The sequence below is a fragment of the Saccopteryx leptura genome, chromosome 9, assembly GCF_036850995.1.
Source record: "Saccopteryx leptura isolate mSacLep1 chromosome 9, mSacLep1_pri_phased_curated, whole genome shotgun sequence".
Taxonomy (NCBI): Eukaryota; Metazoa; Chordata; class Mammalia; order Chiroptera; family Emballonuridae; genus Saccopteryx; species Saccopteryx leptura.
In genome coordinates, this window is record NC_089511.1 from 15,268,071 (window position 1) to 15,293,024 (window position 24,954).

Sequence of the window (24,954 nt, forward strand, 5' to 3'; positions counted from 1 at the left end):
ATGAATAGTGAGCACAAGGTGCCCTGTATCTGAGAGATTCCTGTTTTCCTATCTTGAACAGCAGCCGGCATTTGAGCCGATCAGCGGCTTAATGAGATACGGTAGCTGTTTGGTGTCATTCGGTTACTAAGAACCCCAGCATTGTCAGAGCGCAGAGCGTGATTGGCTGTGTTCTCCCCCAGGAAGAATGTTTCTGCATGACTTGGTCCATCTCAGAGGACTTGATTTTCAGAGGGACAGTCTTGAGCTACAACTGGCCCGTAAGTGAGAGATCAGAAAGAAGTTAAGGGGTAGACACGAATGACATAATTAATGTATTAGTTAAACACATTGGAATATTTAGATGAAAGTGAAGAATAAAAGAATTTTCATGTATTCAAATTTGGACCCACAGATGTCACAAACTGACACATCAAAGAGCCAGGGGATGTATGCCCCCTGTTTTTTTTTTTCCAGAAGGGAGCATAACATGGTAGCAGGTTTCATTAGCAAGTAAGTAAGTGAAACTGCCAGATGAAATAGTTCCTTAACCCTCTCTGCAGAAGATGAAAATTAACATCCGTGAGATTTATAGGGGAAAGGATTGGATCAAGCCAGTGTCTTCCCAACATTATTATGACTCACTTGCAATCTTGGTTAAATGAAGATTCTTATTCAGGAAATCCGGAACGGGTCCTGAGCGTCTTCATTTCTAACATGTTCTTAGGTGATTTTGATAATGCTGGTCAGCGGTCCACTTCTCAATGGTAATCACTGGGTAATATACCAAAGTGGGAGTGTTTCATAATCACTAGAGGCATAGAGTGCGGAATCAGAAAGCCAGTCGTGATTTTGAGCTTCAGTCTGATGTACATTTGGGAAATTTGCTTCCCTGTCTGAGCCTAAGTTTCCTCATCTGTAAAACGGGAATGCTTTTGCTCCTTCACATTGTTGAGGTCCAGATGAAATGAGAAGATAATATATAGGGCATCTGATGTAATGCAGCACAGCGTGAGTCCTATACAATGTTAGTGATTATATTTTAGCTTTAACAATAGGATTCCATTTATAGGATTGTATTATTCTGATTTATTTCCAAATGTATTAGAATAGTAAAAAACCAAACAGCACAATGTGAAAATCAATGAAGGTGTGTTTTATTTTTCTTATAATGTAACTCTTTAGTAAAACTCCTGTCAGCCTCAGCACAGGGCAGAATTGTCCTTCTAGTGAACAACTATACTGATTACAAAAATTAGGGAATAATTTATCACTTCATATTCATTTTGAAATATTCTCTAATTTTTGTGAGCAGTATATTTGTCCTTCAAGACTCAACTGTTTTCCACAGTGGCTGCACCAGTCTGCATTCCCACCAGCAGTGCAGGAGGGTTCCCTTTTCTCCACATCCTCGCCAGCACTTATTCTGTGTTGTTTTGTTAATGAGCGCCATTCTGACTTGGGAGGTGATATCTCATTGTAGTTTTAATTTGCATTTCTCTAATTATTAGAGATGCTGAGCATTTTTCATATGCCTATTGGCCATCTGTATGTCCTCTTTGCAGAAGTGTCTATTCATTTCTTTTGCCCATTTTTTTTTTACAGAGACAGAGAGTGAGTCAGAGAGAGGGATAGACAGGGACAGACAGACAGGAATGGAGAGATGAGAAGCATCAATCATTAGTTTTTCATTGCACGTTGCAACACCTTAGTTGTTCATTGATTGCTTTCTTTTATGTGCCTTGACCATGGGCCTTCAGCAGACCGAGTAACCCCTTGCTGGAGCCAGCGACCTTGGGTTTAAGCTGGTGGGCTTTTTGCTCAAACCAGATGAGCCTGCGCTCAAGCTGGCGACCTCGGGGTCTCGAACCTGGGTCCTCCGCATCCCAGTCCGATGCTTTATCCACTGCGCCACTGCCTGGTCAGGCTGCCCATTTTTGATTGGATTATCTTCTTGGTGTTGAATTTTACAAGTTCTTTATAAATTTTGGTTATTGACCCCTTACAGACATATTGTCGAATATGTTCTCCCATTGTGTGGTTTGTCTTTTTATTCTGTTCATATTGTCTTTAGCTGTGCAAAAGCTTTTTAGTTTGATATAGTCCCATTTATTCTGTCCTTTATTTCACTTACCTGTAGAGATAAATCTGCAAATATATTGCTGCGAGAGATGTCAGTGAGCTTACTGCCTATGTTTTCTTCTAAGATGCTTATGGTTTCATGACTTACATTTAAGTCTTTTATCCATTTTGAGTTTACTTTTGTGAATGTTGTAAGTTGATGGTCTAGTTTCACTGTGGAAAACAGTATGGAGATTACTCAAAAAATTAAAAATGGAACTGCATTTTGACCCAGCCATCCCACTTTTATGAATATATCCCAAGAACAGCATATCACTGACTCAAAAAAAGAAATGCATTTCCATGTTTATGGCAGCATTGTTCACAAAGCAAAGATCTGGAAAGAGCCCAAGTGTCCATCACTGGATGACTGAATTAAAAAGCTGTGGTACATATATACAATGGAATACTATGCGACCATGAAAAAGAAGGAAATATTACCTTTTGCAACAACATGGATGGACCTGGAAACTATTATATTAAGTGAAATAACCCAGGCAGAGAAAGAGAAATCTCATATGACCTCACTTATTTGAGGAATCCAATGAGCAATGTGAACTGAGGAACAGAATTGAGACAGAGGCAAGATTAAAGGGGACCAGAGGAAAAGAAGACAGAGGGAAAGGGGATGATAGGATGGGATAAACCTGAAGGGAAGGGGAAGGCGATACGGGGAGAGGGGTAAGGGAGATGTTGAGGGGGAAGCATTTGGGGCAACACTAGAATCTATGTAAACACAATGAATCAAATAATAAATAAATAAAAAGACTCAACTGAAATGCCACCTGTTCTTTGCCTTCCTAAGCACAATGAGAAGATTGTCACTCAAATTTCTGGTCCCTCTGCTGTACTTACTGCAGAATATACTCTCTGAAATCAGCCATTACAAAGTTAAAAAAAAAAAACAAAACCTGCTTGACTACATGTGTATCTCCTTCTCTTAAATGGGAAATCCTTGAATTCAGAGACTACGTCTTATTTATAGTGTATTTCCAACATCTATAGTTTGTATGGTAACTAATGGATCCTTTAAAATAATCAATGAGTGAAAAACAGATGAATCGTCAAATTGAGTAATAAATTAGGAAAAGTCAGACCTTTGTGCTCACATTTTCTTTTACAACCTTACTGCCCTTTGCTTGAATTTTCTATCTCGTAGGGGTGGGATTTCTCCCCCTAGACACTCTGCTGAGAATTTGTATTAAGATGTTTTCAGCAGGCCCTGGCCAAGTAGCTCAGTTGGTTAGAGCATCACCCCAAGATGCCAAGGTTGCAGGTTTGATCCCTGGTCAGAGCACTTACAGGGAGAGTAACCAATGAATAAAAGATAGCTAGAACAACAAATCTGTGTCTCTCTCTCTCATCAATAAATAAAAACAATAAATAAATAAAAATGTTTTCAATCAAAGTATTTGATACTTGTCTTCTCTTTGAAGACTTTGCATTTTAACCAAGGTTTTTAGGACATATTCGGATAGATGTGAAGATATATATATTGTTATGTAAGAATGAACTAGGGACTAACAGGTGGGATAGATATTTGGGAAAGTGCAGATCATTTCCAGTGCTCTCCAAATGATGACTATTGGACTCAGTTTGTTTATGTGGTCAGCTCTGCATCAATTCAAGAGTAAAACTGAAGATATAAGAAATTGCTTTATTTGGGCCTTTGCTATCATTTCATGGGAGGGTGATTCCCTTATTGGCAGCAACTTCAGAGGGACTTCGTCCACCCTGGGAAGCCATTCTCATGCAGCGTGAGCAGCCTTTGGGAACTTCTAAGTGGCTGGAAGTTAGATGCTCAAGGTCCCCTTTCCATCCATCTGCCTCTAGAGACAAAAGCTTTCTTGTAACATGTGTATGTCATCCTTGTTGACTAAAAAAGTTTGGTTTACAACTTTTTTATTTTTGTGCACAAACTCTGAAACAATACGAAAGACACAAAGAAGGGGCTTGGTCCCACCTGGTCCACCTGTCAGTGGCAGCTGTGAGCATTTCAAACAGAAGAAAGATCAGTCTCTTCAGCTCCTCATGAAATCAACTAAAATCAGTAGGAACATTTTCTTTTCTTTTCTTTTTTTTTAATAATGATGATGGTGATATTGATAATTACAGTGGTTATTTTCTATTAGGCACTTAGATGGCACTGTGCTCACTTCTTTAAATGCGTTCTCATTTTGATTAATTTTTCATCTTTCCCAAACTTGTGAAAAGTAGTTGCTGTTGTTCCATTTCAGATAACAGGAGTGCTGTTTTGTTTTTTGAATTTTTCCGAAGTTAGAAGTGGGGAGGCAGTCCGACTCCCATATGTGCCCAACCGGGATCAACCCAGCATGCCCACAAGGGGGCAATGCTCTGACCATCTGGGGCGTTGCTCCATTGCAGCCAGAGCCATTTTAGCGCCTGAGACAGAGACCATGGAGCCATCCTCAGCGCCCGGGCCAATTTTGCTCCAATGGAGCCTTGGCTGCGGGAGGGGAAGAGAGAGATAGAGAGGAAGGAGAGGGGAAGGGGTGGAGAAGCAGATGGGTGCTTCTCCTGTGTGCCCTGACCGGGAATCGAACCCAGGACTTCCACATGCCAGGCCAATGCTCTACTGCTGAGCCAACCGGCCAGGGCCAGGAGTGCTGTCTTGAGTTAAGGAATGTAATCGGTGTCCGAGCTCTGTACCACAGAACCACATGGCTCTCTGTGATATGACTCTCCTGGAGGCACTGTGATAGTCATTTCCAAAGTGGCACCATCCTTTGTGAAGAACCCTTGAGGTCATAGAAAGACACACAAATGATCAAGTTTCCAGACAGATAGGTTGCTTATCTCTTTGAATCTTGGATGTGGACGGCAATTGCGTATTTTCTCTCTCCTTCAGCGCATGCCTTGGAGGAGGAACTAGCAGATCTCCTCACACTCCCCTGTCTGGATGGCTAGTGGGTGCCTCTTCCCCGTGGGGGCCACCGAATCCTTCAAATAGCGCAGCCTGTGGTTTGCGGCCTTCCTTACCGCTCTCCTGTGTTCTGTGGGCGGAGGCTGTGAAGACCACGTGGGTGGATAGAGCATTAGCCCTCGTGTCAGTGAGTCAGAGTTGGCTAAGCCTGGCACTGGGACCTGCAATGACCATCTCTGCTGTGGCCTGCCTGAATACTGCTTTTTAGCTTGTCCCTCATCCTTGAGTTAAGAAGCCTCTAATGTGTGGGTGTCTTTTTTTTTTTTTTATGTTCAGTACAGCTGAGCCCACTGAAAGGGTCTGGCAGCCCCAGCACCCAAATTTGTAGCTTGAATTGGATGGCCTGACTTCAAATTCAGTTGGCATATCTTTTTTTTCTGTATTTCTTCTTTCAGAAAAATCAATAAATGGTTTATGACGCCTTTCAAGAGATTGAATGAGTGTAAATCAGGTCTAGCCATATTATTATGGTGACTAAATAGCCCAGGTTTTCAGATCCAATTTCCAATATCCTATCTTGTCCCCCAACTGTATATGAGGTCAGTATTTCCTGATTTTTGATTAAGGACGCATGCTTTCCTCAGCTAGCATAACAGAGAGGGACGCCTTTCTGTACGTCGATTTTGATCAGACATTTAGAATTGGAGAAGTGTGTGTGTGTGTCTGTGTATGCACATGTATGTATATATATGCAAGTATGCTTATGCATGTTTGTGTGCCTGCATACATATCTCTTTATCTCTCTATCTACTTATATCTCTGTGAAGTCACATTCTGTCCTTATCACGTTCCCATTACAAATCGGGAAAATTGATGCTTCCGACTTTCTCAAGGTCCACTGATTTCGGAAGCCGAAATGAGAATCCAGCCTTGCAGCCGGGCTTTGAAGCCTGTAGTCATTATTATTCATTTCCCTTCATCCTCAAACTTATTTCTTAAATACAAATACTCTCTCTTCACCTGGGCTTCCTCCCCTGAGACTGTGTCCTAGACCCCCGGCCGTGTGACTGCAGATGCCAGGGGCAGGGGTAGCTTACCTTGCCCACACCCTCTGTCTCTGTGCCCAGCCCCCTGCCCTTCCCAGGCCGTTCCTCACCCCTGAAGCTCTTGTTCCTGGGGGATGTGAAGTCAGACAAGAGACAGCTGAGCGGGTGCCTGTCTGAAGAGCCATGGCTGGTTGCCACTCACTAATTACCTGGAAGGTTAGGAGTGGGCTCGAGAGTAGAGAAGATCGCAGATCTGTGTAAAAGAGATTTGTTTCTGGTTTGGTGGCTCCCCTGTCATTTGCAAATGTCTGGCAGGCTTCCTTTCAGCCTGCTTGTGGTAGAGAATCCTGCTGACACTTGGTGGTGGGGGGAGCCACGTGTTGTGCCTGCATTTCCACAGGTGACTTAGATGTGGAGCCAGGGGGAAAATCCCCTGCTTTTCCAAGAACAAGGCTCTCCATAAGTAACCTTTTAAAAAACCTGTAGCAAGTGCCATAACACCAGTAAGGCGAAATTTTCCAGTGAGGACCTAACTGAGGAAACAGTATTTTGTTTTGCCTCTAACTCTGAGCTTTGATACTTGGGTCTTCACATACCTTGCAGCTTCTCTTAAACACACACAGGGAAACCATCTGATGATGATGATGTTTAGCAGCCAAAAAAGGTAAACAGAGCTGTTGGGTAATTTATTTAGTTAAATTCAGGGCTCGTCGTTAAAACCTTTATACATGTCACGGAGGGAAGAGTTAAAATTAAATTGTTCTAACGAAAATAACCTGCACAGATTCACCGGCTTCAAAACTGTAAGAGTGACCTCTAGTGACTGTGGAACTGCTTAAATCTTGACTAACACTCAACATGGTGTGAAGTGTGAATAGGCGGGGAAGAGGAGGGAATCCTTTATCATAAAGAGACAGAAATACTTGTTTTGAATTCAGTTGTTATACTTTGAAAATAATATAATTGTATGACAAAACATTGATATCTTCCCTGTAATATATATTACATATATATTATATATATATGCATTTTTCTATTCATCCTTCAGTTCAACTCAATGAACTTGTATGTATTGTGAACATACTGTGTGCAAAATACCAAAAAGTTTCTGAGGATGAAGGGATAAAGTTTTCTTTATGTTTTTTTATGGTGCACACAAACTCATGAGGAAAAAGGTAAATAAACTAAACCACTTCAGGGCACAGGAGACAGGGGGCATTAGTGTGACCACAGAGTATAACGGCAGTGCCTCTAAGAATAGAACCACTGCATAACAGGCTTCGTGGCTGACTCAGGGGAGGGTGGGCCAGAGTCACATTTCACCCATGGAAAGAGACAGGGAGCAGCTCTACCTGGGCACAAGCACACGAAGGCAACAGGAATCTGTCTAAGCACCAAAGCATCTCGGCTTCTATATGCCAAATGGTTTGAGACGCAGGCACAAAATAGTTCAGGCAAGGACTTATGGTTGGTTCCATTCTCAGGCATTCTGATGAAGGCGTGAAAATAGACTTAAGCAAAGAAGTAATGTCCATAGATTTCCATTTGGGAAGAATTATCTGGCTTCAGAGCTGGGTTTAGTGTTGAGATTGAGACTAGTTACGAAAAGACAAATAGGTGGCTTCCAACATCTTCAATCTGGAGAATGGCGTGGTTCTTATCTCATAAGCTAGATCACAGATAGTTGAACAGATGATTTAGTCTTTGATCAAATTTGTATTATGAGTAGACATAGTAAGTTCTAAAAATGCATAATGAATGAAAATTAGCATTAATATTAGTGTCATGTAGAAGTACAATAACTTATCTATGTGTATATATATATATATGCAAAACAGTCTATAAATTACAAACACTGTGTAATAATAAAAAGATATGTACTTTGGTTATATATTTGTCAACATTCATTCAGATACACTAACTCTATGAACCACAATATGACATTTTGTTTTAGAATCAAACCTTTTAAATCTCCATCTCATGGGTATTTTTAGATGAGCTGGAATGTAGCTGAAGACAGTGTCTGTACTTAACTTGTTCAGATAGCTGGTCAGAAGTCCACCTCTGGAACTACAGCCCTGGTGCTGATGATTGATTCTTCACTTCTCTGAGATGGGAAGACACTTGGCTCTGCTTCTTGCTTCCTGTCTCGGTGGGCGTGGTCTGCCATAGCAGCATACCTAAGACCTGCTGGTTTAAACAGCACAGAAGTATGTTCTCAGGTTTCCGGAGCCTGGAAGTCCCATATGAAGGTTTTGGCAGGTTTGGTTCCTGCCAAGGCTTCTCTCTCTGGTTTGCAGATGGCTGTCTCCTCACTATGTCCTCATGTGGCTTTTTCTCTGTGTATATACTTCCCTGGTGTCTCTTCTTCTTCTTCTTCTTTTTTTTTTTTTTTGAAACACGCCAGTCCCATCTGATTAGGGCCACACCCTTATGCCTACAATTAATTTCCAAATACAGTCCCCTTAGGGACTAGGGCTTCGGCATGTGAATTTGGGGAGGACCCAGTTTAGTCCATAACACTGCCATCGTATCACTGATCAGAAAGGAAATAGCAAGAGATGTTCTTCCAGACTCATACTGTATGGACAGGACTGATTACAAACCCAAATATGTATTTTTGGTACCAGGGAAAGCAGCTGTATTAGAAATGGTGGTGGGGGCTGTGGCATGCGCAGATGCCTCTTCTGAATCAAGTCACTCTTTCCTCCAGCTGCTGGGGAGAGTGGGGGGGGGGAGTTAACTTCTGACAGCTCAGAGTTGAGTCTTTCTCCAGAATTGTCTAAAGCCAAATGTAACTGCCTTTCTCAAAGTTATCTCTCTTGTTTGGTAGCAGTTCCTATTCCAAGACAAGCAATCAGAATTCAAACGCCCCTACTATTCAACATGGATGGGAAAACTGAAGGGACACCCCAAGTTAGAAGGCCTCATTGAGACTGCAATGGTTCATCCCAGGTAAAAGAACAAATTCTCACCAAACACACTTTTTTTTTTTATCAAGAAGAAGGGAGATAGAGAGACAGACTCTCGCATGCACCCCAACTGGGATCCACTCGGCAACCCTTGTTTGGGGCAAGTGCTTGAATCAACTGAGCTATTCTCAGTGCCCGGGGCCAATCAAGCCACTGGCTGTGGGAGAGAAAGAGGGAGAGAAGAAGGAGGTGGAGAGGGCAAGAAGCAGATGGTCGCCTCTCACGTGTGTGCCCTGACCAGAGATTGAATGCAGGGCATCCACACTCCAGGCTGACACTGTCCATTGAGCCAACCAGCCAGGGCTCACCAAATACTCTTGATTGCTCCTTTGCAATGTTTATTACCTCCTACTATCTATTGTAATTATTTGGCTTTCATTATGTTTTTTACCAAAAAGGAAAGGCAAGAAGTTGAAAAACGGTAATTTTGTCTATTCCCCATTATAAATCAAGAAGGTTTGGAGGGGGTAGGCAAGATGGGGATATAACCTTTTCAAAACATGAACATTTGGGTACACCCTGGGATTGGGGCTCTCTCTGCGTTGATCAGGAAACTTAGGTTTTATTGTGATATCCCCTACTGTTTCTGAGAGTAGGTTCAGTCCATGTTATAGTTAACTTCTAATAGCTTTAGACTTTTTTCCCTTCTTCCTGTCTCAACTTTCAAATAGTGGAATTTCAAGCCTTAGAATAGAAGGGTAGAAGTAGGCACGAACTCTTTCATATAATACAGCCATGTCCCTGGTATTAATGTGTTCTCAGAACTAGTAAACCCAACCTACTCTAGTCTGACACTCTTACAGATCAATGACACGGTGCAGTTTTACAGCAGGAACTTCTGTCTGCCTGATCCCATGCTCTTAATTCTAACAGCCCTATCTACTATGTGTATGAAGTGGCAGGAAGGAGACTGATAACAAACTTTACATGAGGAAGGGCCAGATCCTTGCAGTGTTCCCTCTGTTGACGCATGTTCTCACCCAATTCTGATCTATATGCATATGGATATAAATATATAAATACAAATTTATATTATTTATATAAAAGTGGATATATCTGAGATATACACACTGCTCACAAAAATTAGGGGATATTTCAAAATGAATATGAAGCTATTAAATAAGAAACTTTTGATTTTTTTTTTATTAAACAAGAACATCAGAAAAGTAAAAGACAAGTCAAAGAAAGTTGTTCAATTATGCAATTGAGATGCAAAACCAACTTTTATTTCATTGGTGAAAATGTCCTATACAATAGGCTGAAAGTACTGGAGTATCTGCATGTTCCTTGATCCCCTAATATTTGTGAGTAATGCATATGTATCTCCATATCTAATATTTCTTTCTCATTCTCAGAATGGGCTTGTCATGTTGTGTTGACAGTAGAATTCATCTTCTGTGTCTTAAATGCTCAACTTTCTTTAGGACATAGTTAGACTTCACTCTGACTTTCTCTGCTTTTTATATGGAGACAATGAGCTGTTTCCAACAAATATGAACAATGCCATTTATTAGTTAGCTTCCGTCTTGATTTCAGTTCCCAGAAGCACACTGAGGTGGAGTGTGCTTCTGTCGGAAGGACGTTTATTGGTGTGTCTTCTCCCATATTGTCCTAAGTGGTGGGGCTGCAGCTTTCATGCTCCTGGATTAAAAAGTCATTTGCTGCAGGCTGCCCCGTGGGGAGAGGATGCGATCGTGACAAGATGGCTGTCCTCATCTCCGGCAGTTCTTTTAGATGCCTGACAGCTGAGGGCTGTCTGCTGACAGCAGTGTCAGTGACTGAGGAATTAGCCCCTTTGTCTTAAAGGGATATCTGACAGTATTCCACGTGGTCCAGTATATTTGGGAAGGTCCCCTGTGCTGTCCATAGGGGAAAATGTTTTAATAGCCTTATTATATGCAAATAAATCATTAAAACATGTTCAGTCTGGTGACCTTCCTGTGACAATAAGATCGTGTTCTCAAAGTGTGATCCTAGAAGCACCACCACTATGGGGAACGCCATGGGTGCTTCTTTAAAATGCTTCCCCGCAGAAATCCCAAACAGGAATCTCTGAGGATGGGGTCAAGGATGTTCTATTAATTAGCACTTTCCACAAACCAGATGGAACACATTCTCCTACATTTTATGAAAAATGTTGCTATGTAAAGGGAGGGGGGCCTCCCCAGTTCCTAAGTCAAAGCCATCTTTACTCATCCTTGTGTGTGTTGGATAAATGATAGTTCATTTTGATAATGTGACACAGTAATTTAAGAACATGCAGTATTTTATTTTTATTTTTTTTGTTTCTTTAAATTCTGAAGCCGGAAATGGGGAGAGACAGTCAAACAGACTCCCGCATGCGCCCGACCGGGATCCACCCGGCACGCCCACCAGGGGGCGACGCTCTGCCCACCAGGGGGCGATGCTCTGCCCCTCCGGGGCGTCGCTCTATCGCGACCAGAGCCACTCTAGCGCCTGGGGCAGAGGCCAAGGAGCCATTCCCGGCGCCGGGGCCATCTTTGCTCCAATGGAGCCTCGGCTGCAGGAGGGGAAGAGAGAGACAGAGAGGAAGGAGAGGGGGAGGGGTGGAGAAGCAGATGGGCGCTTCTCCTGTGTGCCCTGGCCGGGAATCGAACCCGGGACTTCTGCACGCCAGGCCGACGCTCTACCACTGAGCCAACCGGCCAGGGCTCAAGAACATGCAGTATTTTAAAGTTTATTTTAATGAACAATTCTGATATTTTGAAGATTCAGGGAAATTTAAACAAAAACATATATTTGGAAATGAGTGTTGAAAATCATTGAAAGTTGAGTAAATTTCTCGGAGTACAAGGCATTTAGCCACCTAAGCGCCATTTAAGCATCCATAAGCAACCTCACATATCCAAAGTCATTTGAAAGGCTTTAATTTGATTGAATGGTAGACAAGAGTGAGCAGCCAGCTAGTGGGATCTGCCTCGCAGCATGGTCGTGTGCCTGGGGACTGTGAGACGTGATCTAAACGCTGTCCTTCAAGGTAGACCGTGATTATTGTTAATCACCACCACGAATCACCTTCACTGTCATCAACAGCTTCGCTCCACAGCTCCCCTGACTTCACATATCAATTCAGGGCTGATGACTCCAATTTATATATTCATCCTGAGCATCTTTGCTAAACTCCAGATTTGTTCATTCAAATATGGATCTGATATCTCCACTTAGGCATTGTATAAACACCTAGACACTGACAGGACCAAAAGCAAACCTTTTTTTTCCCCTCTATCCCCAAATCCTAAGTCTGTTTCTTTGTCAGTCTTCCCCATACCAGTAAGTAATGCCATAATATGGACATTGCTCAAACTAGAAACTTGGAAATCAACGTTGATGCTTTACTGCATCAAATCTCCTTACACCTAAAATGGTGTCATTACCTTCAACTTGTCTGTTTTACCCTTCTCTCCCCCCACCATATTTTCTCCCCACAGCAGCCAGTGCCCTTTTTTAAAGCCACCAAAGGCTTTCTGTCATATTATACACATTTTATAACACAGCAATGCCTACCAGAGCCTGCCAGTCTCTCCCTGGGTGGGGGAGGGGGGATGTGTATTTTCCCAAATCTTTTCCATTCTTTCCTTTGTTCAGTGAGGGTAAATTGGTGTTCTTATTAATTCTAGAAGTGGTGGGGGTCTAACTCCTAACCTGGGAACGTATTTTCTTACTGTCCTTTGTCTTTCTGGAAGGATCTGCCTACAGACCTTCTCCAGAAGGGAGTCTCGTTACTTTACTACTCATACAACTGTCTGAACCTGACCTTTCGGGCAGTCATTCTCAGCACCCCGATCTCAGTGAGCCTGGAAACTCACCCTCTCTACTTTCCTCTGCTCATCAGCTTGTTTTCTTCATTATGTTTGCCACTGTACTACTGTCTACTATTATTTATTAATTTATTCATATTATTCTTCTCCCATTATGATGCAAACTCCATAGAGAAAGGATCTTGCTCAACTTATTAGCCACTGTGTTTTCAGCTGTAAGAGTGATATTTTCCTGTTCTAAATGCTCAACAAATATTTTTGAGTCAATTCATTAATGGCAATTATGATAATAACAATTGATAACATTTATTAGGCACTTAACATGCACCAGTTATGAGCAAGATAAATGCTCTATTTGATCCTATTCTAACAGGACTTTATGGGATGCCACTATGTTGAGGAGAAAATTACAATAGTAAGAAATTATAGTTTTATGCTGAATAATTTAATTTAATACCTTTATGTATGGCTTTATTTATAATACATTTAAGGCTATGAAGAGGTCACTAATTTTTTTTTATAAATTTTACATAATTTTATGGTGAAAATGAATACACTAGAAGAGTATTCATTAAGAATGCTGGAGTATTTATATGGAATCTAGACTTGTTCATTGGATATGACAAGAAGGTACTAAGTTGAAGCAAATTGATCAGTACCTAGAAAGAGAAAATCTGTCAGCCACCCACAGATGTTTTGCTAATGGGGCTTAAGACGTTTTAATCAGAGTTGTTTTCTTCTCGTAATATAAAGTATTGTGAAAGTGTTCTCAAATTGTTGTGGGAAACAGTTTATGGAAAATAATTCATGGAACGTCATGGAAGTTATGTGGGAAACAAGTTAAAATAGTCTGTGGTGGATTATTGATAGTGAACATCTCCTCCTGTGCTTAGTTACCAAGTTTCTAGAACTTGGAGTTATTAAAACTAATCGAAAGTACTTTATTAGCTATTAAGTATTGAGGAAGTAGAGCTGCACTTATCTAAATTATCAAGACAAACCTGCTTAAAATTTATGTTTACAGGTTTATCAAAGGAGATACATATTCTCTGTGACTATTCATTCAAGGAATCATATGATCCTCCATCTTGGCCATGCAATAAAATGTAAATTAGTACCTCTGAGTTGGACTAAGAGAGCAAGAGTTTCAAAGTCAGACATTCCCAATAAACTCCCTGAGTGTTAACTAACAGTACTTAGTGTCATTCTATCATTACACATTTGTTGACTGTGGCCCTGGCTTGTTGGGTAAGTGGTAGAGAATTGGCCCAGTATATGGGAGACCCAGGCTTGATTTCCTGTCAGGTCACACAGGAGAAGCACCCTTCTGCTTCTCCACCCCTGCCCTTCTCCCTTCTCTCTATCTCTCTCTTCCTCTCCCACAGCCATGGCTCAGTTGGAGCAAGTTGGCCCTGGGTGCTGAGGATGTCTCCATAGCCTCACTGCAGACACTAAAGTAGCTTGGTTACTGAGCGATGAAGCAGTGACCCCAGTCAGGCAGGGCATCGCCCCATAGGGGGTTTGCAGGGTGAGTCCCGGTTGGGGCACACATGAAAGTCTGTATCTCTGCATCCCCGCTTCTCACATAAGAAAAAAAAATGTTGACTATAAAGGGTGGGCCATTGATTTGAGCAAACGAGCTGGGAAATTTAAGAATGCTGTCAAATAGCTAAACTTAAAAACTATGTCTCTTAGGGGAGATTGAGAGCAATAAATTTGCCTTAATCCCACTAGAATCTGGGATTAGGACCAGAGAGGGAAATAACCAGTTTTTATTGGCAGCCTCCTTCACATTTATCTATCTATCTATCTATCTATCTATCTATCTATCTATCTATCTATCTATTTATTTCGTGTGTGTGTGTGTGTATGTGTGTGTGTGTGAGATATTTAACATTGATAAAGTGACTATTAGTGGCAGGAAAAACTGGGTCCCTACTAAATGCCACATTCTTTCAACCATTCTATTTGGTCACAATTCACAATCTGTAAAAGAGAAAATAGACCCAATAGTGTCTGTCTCTATTTTCTAACAGTGAATTTCTAAACAGGATGCAGAACTGAGGTTCCAGTCCAGGTCTTCATTCCGCAGCTCCACTGTTCCTTCCACAGCGCTGGACCCGGTCTGTGGTCCTGCTCTGCTTATTCTTCCTTCTCCCTGTGCTTATTTCTCATCCAACTTTTCTTACTTCTGTTTATATAAATTCTATGCAATAATATTTAGTCCTGACACCATCCCAGAGCCTGTATGAGATAACAAAGAACACCAAAGGCATAAGAATACACAGCTGGATCGGATTCATCGATCTGTGTTTGAGAATTAATTGCAATAACTTTCTTTTTTGTAAAACACTAAGGACATTGACAAGGTTAGCGTCACGTTCAACAAGTCTTTTCATTTACTTCTCCTATTCCTTCTCCCTATTGTTACTATTGTTACTAGTATTGTTGTTGTTGCTATTCAGACAGGATTCCTGCCCCTAAGAAATTTACATCTCATGAACATGATAAATATAAATGCAAGTAAAATTATTGTAGGAAAGAATTCAGACAAATGTAAGAGATTCGATGAGTTTAGGAAATGAGTCTTAAGCATATTTTGCCTAAGATATAAAACTTTGATTAGGATTTAGCTCAGTAAAGAACAGGGAGGCCTCAACATTAAAACTTTCTTGCCCAGAGACACTGAGGAAACCCTCGGGGTCCCTGCAGACGTGAACTTGATGCTGGGTAGGTGGCGGTAGAGGATCCCTTTGTGGGAGATTATGACCCTCCCTCCTCCATGCGGGCCATCAAAGCTCCTGAGGCTGAGAAAGCACCCAACAGAATCCAAATCCACCCAGTGTCAGATTTCCCTGTAAGAGAGGATCGGAAAGAGGAAACACCGTGGTGGTCCACATGGGTTCCTCTCCCTTGAGATACCCTACTGATAGGTCCGGAATAACCTGCCTCTGACTTAAAAAGGGGGTCTTGTTCTATGGCTTCCTAGAAGCAATGGCTCCATGAACACTTGATCTGTATGTCACCTGGGCTGATCTCAGCTCTTCCTGTCCCCGCACAATCAGGGTGACCTGCAACGATTTTTCCCCCCACTAGTGTCAGATTAGTTCAGCTGGGATGAATCTGATTTTCACTGAAGTCGGTGCTGATTTCCTCCTGCGAGCTGCTGCTGGGCCTGCTGGGCCTCTGCCAAGGATGCTCCCTCACCTGGAGTCTTGTTTAGACTTTCAGAAAGAAAGTTGGCAGCTCTGATGTTTGTAGTCATAGTAACTCCAGGGGAGGATTAAGGAAGTACACACGTGAGGATGTCTGGCTGTTTGAGTGTGAGGCTGCCTTTCTCGATGCGTCCTTCCATCCATTCATTCACTGACTCTTCTCCAAAGCATTCACTGAGAGTCCCCTGATGGTCCTCCATTGGGTCGGAGACTAGAAATGCAGAGTTGAAAACCATCTAAGTGCTGCCTCTGAAAAGATCATTCATTATTTGATCACCGAGGAAACACTATTGAGATTTCTATCTACCAACCCCTTGCTAGGCATGTCTTTAAAATGCGGGGAAACAATACGGGGGAGGGGGGATGCATTCGGGGCAACACTAGAATCTATGTAAACATAATAAATTAAAATCAATTAAAAAAATAAAAATAAATAAAATGCAGGGAAACAATAAAGAGGACTTGGTGCCTATCCATACAGTATGTGTTGACTAAAAAAAAAATTCATAAGGAATTAGCATCCACTATGCCTAGACCTGAGTGCATAATCTTGCTCTGTCGCCATAGACAGGAAGAAAAGCAAACGCTGCAGTAGCAGGGAAATGTCACGTACGTCGGCAGCCGTGGTTCTCAGCCAGGGACTGTGCTGCCCCACCAGGTGAAATATTCAGCAGTGCCTGCAGACATCCTCGGTTGTCACATCTAAATAGCGCCACGAGCATCTAGTGGGTAGGGGATAGGGAAGCCACTAAACATCCCACAGTCTGCAGGACCGTTCCCTGCAGCAGAGAGTTCTGCAGCCCCAAATATCAATAGTGCCCAGGGTGAGAAGCTCTGTGTGTATATAGATGTACACACACAGGCTGTGAGCACAAAGGAGGGTTTGATTCACTTTCTTGGAGGCAAGAAAAGTCTGTCCAGTTTTGATGATTCTGCATGTCATCACAAATCAGAATGACAGCTCACGGCCCTGAAATACTGTACGAAACGTATTGTGCAACAGTAAATCCTGTTCTGTTTATCTATCTTCACCACTGTTCGTTGGGGAGTATTCTCCCATGTCATTTTGTTAGATCTTCCCCACAACCCCGTGAGGTGTAGAGACTAGATAGGTTTTCCTGGGGAACTTAAAACTCATTGTGTTTTGTTTGTTCATGTTTCTGTTTCCCTAAGTGACTACTGTTAGTAAGTGGCATTGCTCAAGTCGAATAACTTCCTGAAGTAAACCAGTCTATTCCATCAGCAAAGTAGAGAGAGGAGAGCTGTCAGGAGGTCTTCACATATAAAATAATGTTCTGTTGGACAGAAAGTTGCATTTTGGGGGAATTAGTGTCAGGTGCCTTGTGTATTTTATACCCCTACATCACTTGCATCGTTCCACATTTCAAAGGTACCTTAGTTAATACACACACACACATACATATATGGCAAACCCCATTATTTTGAATAGCGAGAACATTAATTCATCAGATCCTTGAGAAGGGGATTGATTCTACAGAGTCCCCTTCTTGCCCTAAAAATTGGAAAAGAAAAACATAGAATTGTGCAGGGATGGCAATTTACCAAGAGAGAAGAGAGAATGTGGTTGAGCTTTCCCGGACATTTCTCAGATGGGCTTCCCTGCTGCTGGCTAAGCCGGCGTCCATCCCATGGTTAACCACTTTCCGCCAGCTAGAGGTCTGTCTGCGGCTCAGAACCACTCGAGCAGCTGTATCTCCTTCCTTTCCAAACAGAGCACCAGCTCCTGCTTACTGTCCTTTCTGAACCTTTCTCTCATCTGTCCCTTAATCTCTGCTGTCTAGGACACACCTAGTTTTGGCCACTATCACTGTTTTAATGTTTCCTGTACCCACATTGCATGTAAACTGTGATTCACCCAATATTTATATTATTTACCTAAATTCACAAACTTCAGTGCATTGATTTAAACAGAAACCTTCAGTTCCAATCACACATGGAAAACGAGCTCAGGACAGAAAGAAAATAACCTTAAAGTAATTACAAGTTTCAAAGGGGGGAGGTGGGGAGGTGGGTAAGTTGGTTTCATTCTTGTTGGAAATGATTGCGGGGAGGGGGTCAGCTCTGATGTCTGGGAGGAAATTAGCCGATTTTGGAGTGGTGTGGACAGCCATCACTGACATGAGACCCACTAGAGGAAGGGAATATCACTGGAAAGGGAGACTCACTACATAGGTGGTGGTGGTCTCAGCCTCTCCTGTACCTGTGACTTTCCCATGCCTCACCTGTGGTATGAAGACCTCGTTCCAGGAAATGCTGATTCAGGGTTTGCCATCTTAGCCTGGACCCTGCCTGGCAAGGCGTTTAAAGGGGCCGCTCTACCCATGGTCGTCCAGAATGCCTGTCACAAGAGGGGCCATGTGACTTTTCTCTTCCACAAAGGCTGGAGATGTTTTTCCTTATTTACCTTTACAATTTCAGTATCTAGGTAGTTCCATGGTCTCATTTCATGGTGGGTGTCTCCAATAAAATTTGTTACACAGAAAATTTGTAAACTAGACTTTTGTTTATTAATTTCTAAATGGTGGGGGGAAGATAGAGTGGCGTGAGTGTAGTTTGCTTTTCCTTTTCTAGCCTATAAGAAATTTTACCATATAAAACATACTTATAATATTTATAAAACAGTGGCAGAAATTATTCTAAGTAGTTGCATGTATTCACACATGAAACATACCAGAAAACTGGGGTACGGTGAGGTGAAGTATCCTGCCCGTTTCACACCTGGTTAGTGGCAGAGGCAGAATATTTTCAGATTTGAACACAGGCTTCTGAATCAGTGTTTTTAGCCAACTTTTGAGTAGCTCAAAGTTGAATTGATCCCATTGCCAATATCCACTTTGGTTAGACACAAATTTACCAGACTTGATTCTTTCTCAGACTTTGGGTAGCATGGGACACAGACATAGAGCACTTTGGGGAAAATACACATAAACACGAATCCTCAGCTTTCTGTCTCTGAGATTAGATGAGGACCTGCTATTATCAGTTAAAATATTTTTGAAAAAAAAAAATCTAAGAGAAGGACAAGAAGAAAAAAATAGGTTTGCTAAGCCGTATATGAATCACTGGCTTTTTGTATTATGAGGGAGAGTTCTTTTCACATGTGGGGCATTCATCCTATAAAACATGCTTTGTGTGAATTCTATAAAATGGTCTTTTGTGGCTTGTGCGAGACATGGAAAATAAAAAGGATTACATGTTTTTAGGCCCATCTTGAAAGGAGCTTATAATATCAACAGTTGCTCTTTCTCATTTTCAGCGGAGAAGGAAATCTAGTTTTCCTCTCAAGACGCTGCGTGTCACAGTGCTAGACTAAACATATGGAAACAGGTGAGCTCCGGGAGAGCCCTGAGCGTACACCCGGTCTTGAGCGCTCTTTCCTGACCGACAACAAAAGGGGCTATTCTCCAAGACAGAAGAGCTCATTTGAGGTGCCTGCTGTCGGCCTGTTTGATGTTTCTTTGGCTCTTGATCCAAAGAGAGAGAGAGAGAGAAGCCGTATTAAATTGGTAATGTCCTGACTAATTTGGGAAGGCAGAATGCCTTAACCCTCAAGAAATACGGGTCTGCCTTGGTGTGCCTTGCTTGGCTTTCCGTAGGTCTGTGCCGGGGGCTTTACCCTGGTTTTCCTTGCCAGCTCAGACTCTCATGTCCTTGAGACAGTGCTGGCAAAGGTAGGGAGGTATTAGATGCTTTCAACACGCTCCCACCCCCTTCGAGAATCTACCAAGCATTAGGAGGAAGTGCTAGCTACCTCATGTGTAGGGTCTGGGGACCCAGCTTTGCTTACCACACTTGGGCTCATCCAGTTGACATTTGGGTACTGGTTAATTAGGTAGCTCTCTCCTAAATTATTCTTTCTTTCTTCCTTCCTTCCTTCCTTCCTTCCTTCCTTCCTTCCTTCCTTCCTTCCTTCCTTCCTTCCTCCCTTCCTTCCTTCCTCCCCCCTCCCTCCCTCCCTTCCCTCCCTCCCTCCTTCCCTCCCTCCCTCTTTCTTTTTTTTTTTTTTTAATATTTTTCTGAAGCTGGAAACGGGGAGAGACAGTCAGACAGACTCCTGCATGCGCCCAACTGGGATCCACCTGGCACTCCCACCAGGGGCGATGCTCTGCCCCTCCGGGATGTCGCTCTGCCACACCCAGAGCCACTCTAGCACCTGGGGCAGAGGCCAAGGAGCCATCCACAGCGCCCGGGCCATCTTTGCTCCAATGGAGCCTTGGCTGCAGGAGGGGAAGAGAGAGACAGAGAGGAAGGGGGGGTGGAGAAGCAAAGGGACACTTCTCCTATGTGCCCTGGCCAGGAATCGAACCCGGGTCCCCAGCACGCCAGGCCGACACTCTACCGCTGAGCCAACCGGCCAGGGCCCCTCCCTCTTTCCTTCCTTCCTTCCTTCCTTCCTTCCTTCCTTCCTTCCTTTTCTTCCTCCTTCCCTCCCTCTCTCCCTTCCTTCCTTCCTTCCTTCCTTCCTTCCTTCCTTCCTTCCTTCCTTCCTTCCTTCCCCCTCCCTTGCTCTTTCTGTGCCTTCTCTCTCTCTCTTTCTCCCTCTCTCTTTTCTTTTTACTTGTACATTTATCTGATAATTTGACAGCTGTTGGACCGTAATCTGTGGCGATAATAGAGAACCTTCAGAGACAGAAGAGATGCAGTCTCCTAATAAAAATGTCATAATTTATGGAAAAGCCATATAGAATTTACTTTTGTGAGTAACTACTGGGATTTCTCTAGAAATACAGGGTACCCAGGGCCACTCTAGGAAGAGAATTGGAAGTCATAAAGAATCCAGGTAATCCGAAATCTTCTTTCTTTTCTGCTTATTTCTAACTCTGCACCACATTCTCATGTGTGCAAAGTTCTTTTCTCTGTTGTTTCATATTACAGCACATTTTTTCTATGGTAAATTGTCTCTACTAGGCAAGTAAAGCCAAGCTCACTGACGGTCCCTTGGTCATAATTCAAAATGTCCCAGAAATAAAGTCTGATTGGCCTGGCGTGCTTGAGGAGGAATGTCAGTGTTTAAGTGATTTCTTGAAGGAGAGCTTCTATGTCCCTCTGCCACGATCACTTGCTCTGTCTGGTAGGGATGCCATCTCTACTTCTGTACTTCTGTCATGAAGCAGCTCCTCCTCCTCCTCCTCCTCCTCCTCGTCATCATCATCATCACCAGTCACCATCATTGTCACTGTCACCGTCACCCTCACCCTGATTATCTGGTAGAATCATCTCCTGAGTCTCCTCAGTACTTACTTTCTGTTCTTGAGTGCCAATGGACTCCTTTAGGCTTGAGATATACTAAATTCTCAATAAAAAGATGACTAACTTTACAAAAGACTAACATTACAAAAATATGTTATCCAGGTTAAGACATGATTAATTGAACAGGTGTGCACTTATGCATATTCACTATCCCCAAATATTGACAGGTGGGTTGGTAGGTAGGTGGGAAGGAGGGAGGGAGGGATGGAGGAAGGGATGGAGGGAGATAGATTAGATAGATAGATATAGATATAGATAGTTTTAGGACAGCGAATAACATAAATAATAGCTAATATTATGGTTTATTCTCTCATACAAAGTAGCATCATGTGTGCAAAGAAGCGTCCAGGTGTGCAGCGATGCGTGTGCATTCTCCCCGTATCCTTTGTTGTTTGTTTTTTGCCTAAGCCATTCCCCACCATTCCGATGGGCCATTCTGGAACATGCCTTGGTATTTGGTGCTCTGACAGCACAGAAAGCATCTTATAAACTTTCTAAAAATTACTTAATAATGTTAATTGGTACTGCTGGAGAAGATCGCAATAAAGGATGGCCTTTAAGGAAAATGTATCTGATTACAGGAAGTAAGCAGGACCACGCACGGAGCGCTCCGACTTGCCTTCTCAGGGACGCAGCGCCCGTTGTCTGCGTCTCCTTCCCACAGCTCTCCCTCGCTGCTCTCCCTCCCGCAGCAGCTGTGCCTCTCAGCATCTGCCACGTACGAACTGCTCAGATGCCATCACGTGTATGCATGTGTCCCCTGTCCACCCCTACTTTATGTATGCGTAACACTAGATTTGTAGTCTTATAAGCGACGCCGAGCAATTTTATTGTTTTGACCAGATGTTTGGAGTCTGAGTACTTGCCTCTGTGAATTAGGAAGTTCACTACGCATGCGCAGCGCTGTGTCCGGCATAAGAGATATGGTGGTGAAAAAGCAGACACCCAGCCAGCCCTTCCAGAGTGAATGAGAGAGGGGGAAATAAAGATCACAGCAAACAAAATGACCAACATGAATCGATCTTGTAAGAGTCGACCAAGTGCTATAAAGGGGAAGCTCAGGACTGGTTATCGTAACATACACAAGGGTTTGACTAACTTAGCTTGTCGAGTCAAAAATGGTATCTCTATGGAAACGATGATTTAAGTCGGAACCTTACAAGTCGGTAAAAGTTAGCAGTTAAAGAAAGAAGAGGGAATCAGTTTGGGGGGGGGGGGGAGGAATGTATGACTGCGTTTGGATTCCTAGATTCATGTATCCGTTCACTTGGCGAACATTTACTGGGTGTTCTTGATGCTGAGGACTGTAAGATACTGGACACTTAGAAGTGAGCATGCTGGGAAGTTCTCGCTTGTTTTGGTACTTAAATTCTGGTGAGGAAGGAAGAGAGTAGACAGGTAAATACAGGAGGAACTGATGTCATTTTGGGCACCACCTTGTGTCATAAGGAAAATTAATGTTAGGGCCGTGTGACAGGTAATGTCCGGAGAGGAGGAGGAAAGATAGAGCACTAGGAGACAGGTCTGGAAAAAGCCTCGGGGGAGATGGCTGTGAACTCAGGGGGCTGAGAATACGGTGAGCATGTTGGACTGCAAGAGGTGTACGTGGTGTGGTCAGAGTGGAGAACGCCAAAGGTAGAGAGGCTCAAGATTGGTCTGGAGCTGTAGGTGAGGCCAGATACTATAGCCTTTTGGGTACCAATGAATTTTGTACATTATCCTAATGGGGGGGGGGGAAGCAGCTATTAAAAGAAATTAAATGGGATCATGTGTTCACACTTGTATTTCAGCAAGTAAATAAAAAGATTTTCTTTGGGAGCAAAAGAGGATGTTAAAGTCACTCCTCAACTGTTAATGGAAGTGTAAATGCTAGACACTGATTGTCCTTACCGCACAAACTGAGCATGTGTGTGACCAGGTCAGTCATTCAGACTACCCCTCAATGTATAACCCAGCAGAAGTGCATGCACATGTGACCAAAGGAGATGTGCAGGACATTTATAGCAACATTATTTGTGCTATCTCCAAATGATCATCAAGAGCAGAGTGAGTAATTCATTATGGTTTAATCATATCATGGAATATTTTACAGCAACGAGAATAAACAAATTAATGCCACATACAATGCTGAGGAATCTGACAAAGCATTAAGCAAAAGAAGCCAGACAGAGGAGAACACATACTGTATGGTTCCATTGGTATAAAGCTCGACTCCCAGGCTGCAGTGTTTGAATTCAGGACACCAGCTGTCTTTGGGGAGCAGAGTGAAACCAGTTTTGAAATTGTAGCTTCTGGTTCCTGGTGATGTTGCATTTCTTCATTGGGACAGAAGTGTTACACATTCAAGTTCACATACCAACGAGTTGTACAATTGCTATTTGGGCATTCTCATGATATATTTTATAATTCAAAACTTACAATAGATATCCATAAGAACGATAGCAGTTGTTCAGGTGAGGACCGGTTATAACCCCGACCAGAAGGCATAGGAATAAATAAATAGATTAAAGTGATATGATGTCGAAATGGAAAAGCCTAGTAATTGATTCATGAGGAATCGGGGAGTCAGATACTTTTCAGAATTTTATCTTTCAGAATTTTGGCTTCAACTTGCTCTCTCTCTCTTTTTGCAACCTTCTGCAAGGTGTGTCTATAACTTGTTTTTATCATCCTCATAACACCTAGCACTATAGTGAACGTGGGATTAACATTCAATAAATGCTGAATTCATAAGTAACACAGTTCCTGATGAGAGCAGTGGCTCTCACTTGGCCCCAGAGGACAAAGAGAAGGAGGAATGCAGGACCTGACACTGGGAAGCCCTCGATGTTATCTCAGCAGCAGAAGAAATGAATACAGCGTTGTTTGGAACACGCATGTCAGTGCCTTTCTTAGGATTCCTGGACACAGCACTGAGTCCTGCCGCAGCGCGAGAGACCATCTCTTGACAACAGGCACTGATCTTGAGACTTTTAAAGTTTGCTGTGGAGAGACAAGGTGAGGTAGAGATAGCCTCACATTATTCTGACCGAGGAGAAAGAACGGTCGCATGGAGGTTTCTTGTTAAGCGCATCAATTAATACTTGTTCTGCGCCTTTGGTTGAGTTTGCCGGTCTGGTTAAAGTTCAGTGACCAGCAGAGGAAGTGATGGGCATTTCTGTGCCTGATGCCGCTCTCTCTGATCCTCGTATATTCTGCCAGGACATCTCATAGCAGAAACAGACCGGAAGCCGGCTCAGGGAACATCCTTCACCAGGATCAGAGCAGAGAAAGTAAAGAGGAAGCAGCAGATCTGACAGCAAAGAGGCAAATGATCTGCCCACTGGGGAAAAATAATTGGTTTTAATCAAGGGGTAACACTGGAGCAAATTCCTGTGGGAACTATTGTTCAATGACCCAGCATGTCTAGGACATGAGATGGCCGTGTGGAAACCAGGGTTGTCTCAGTGGTTCCACACGAGAAAAGCAATGCCTTGGATTTCCAAATGGTGCCCAAGTTACTCTCCCCCTCTCCTTTCGGTGTGGTCAGAGCTCAATCCAGGAGGACACAAGAACTATATTTGTGACCTTAGTTCTATTAAATGACTGATGCTAATGCGTCCCTGTCTGCGGATGCCTGAGAAATAAGATACTGCTGGTGGATAGGCTCTTTCCCTCAGAGTCTTACTCTCCTCTCCAAAGTATACG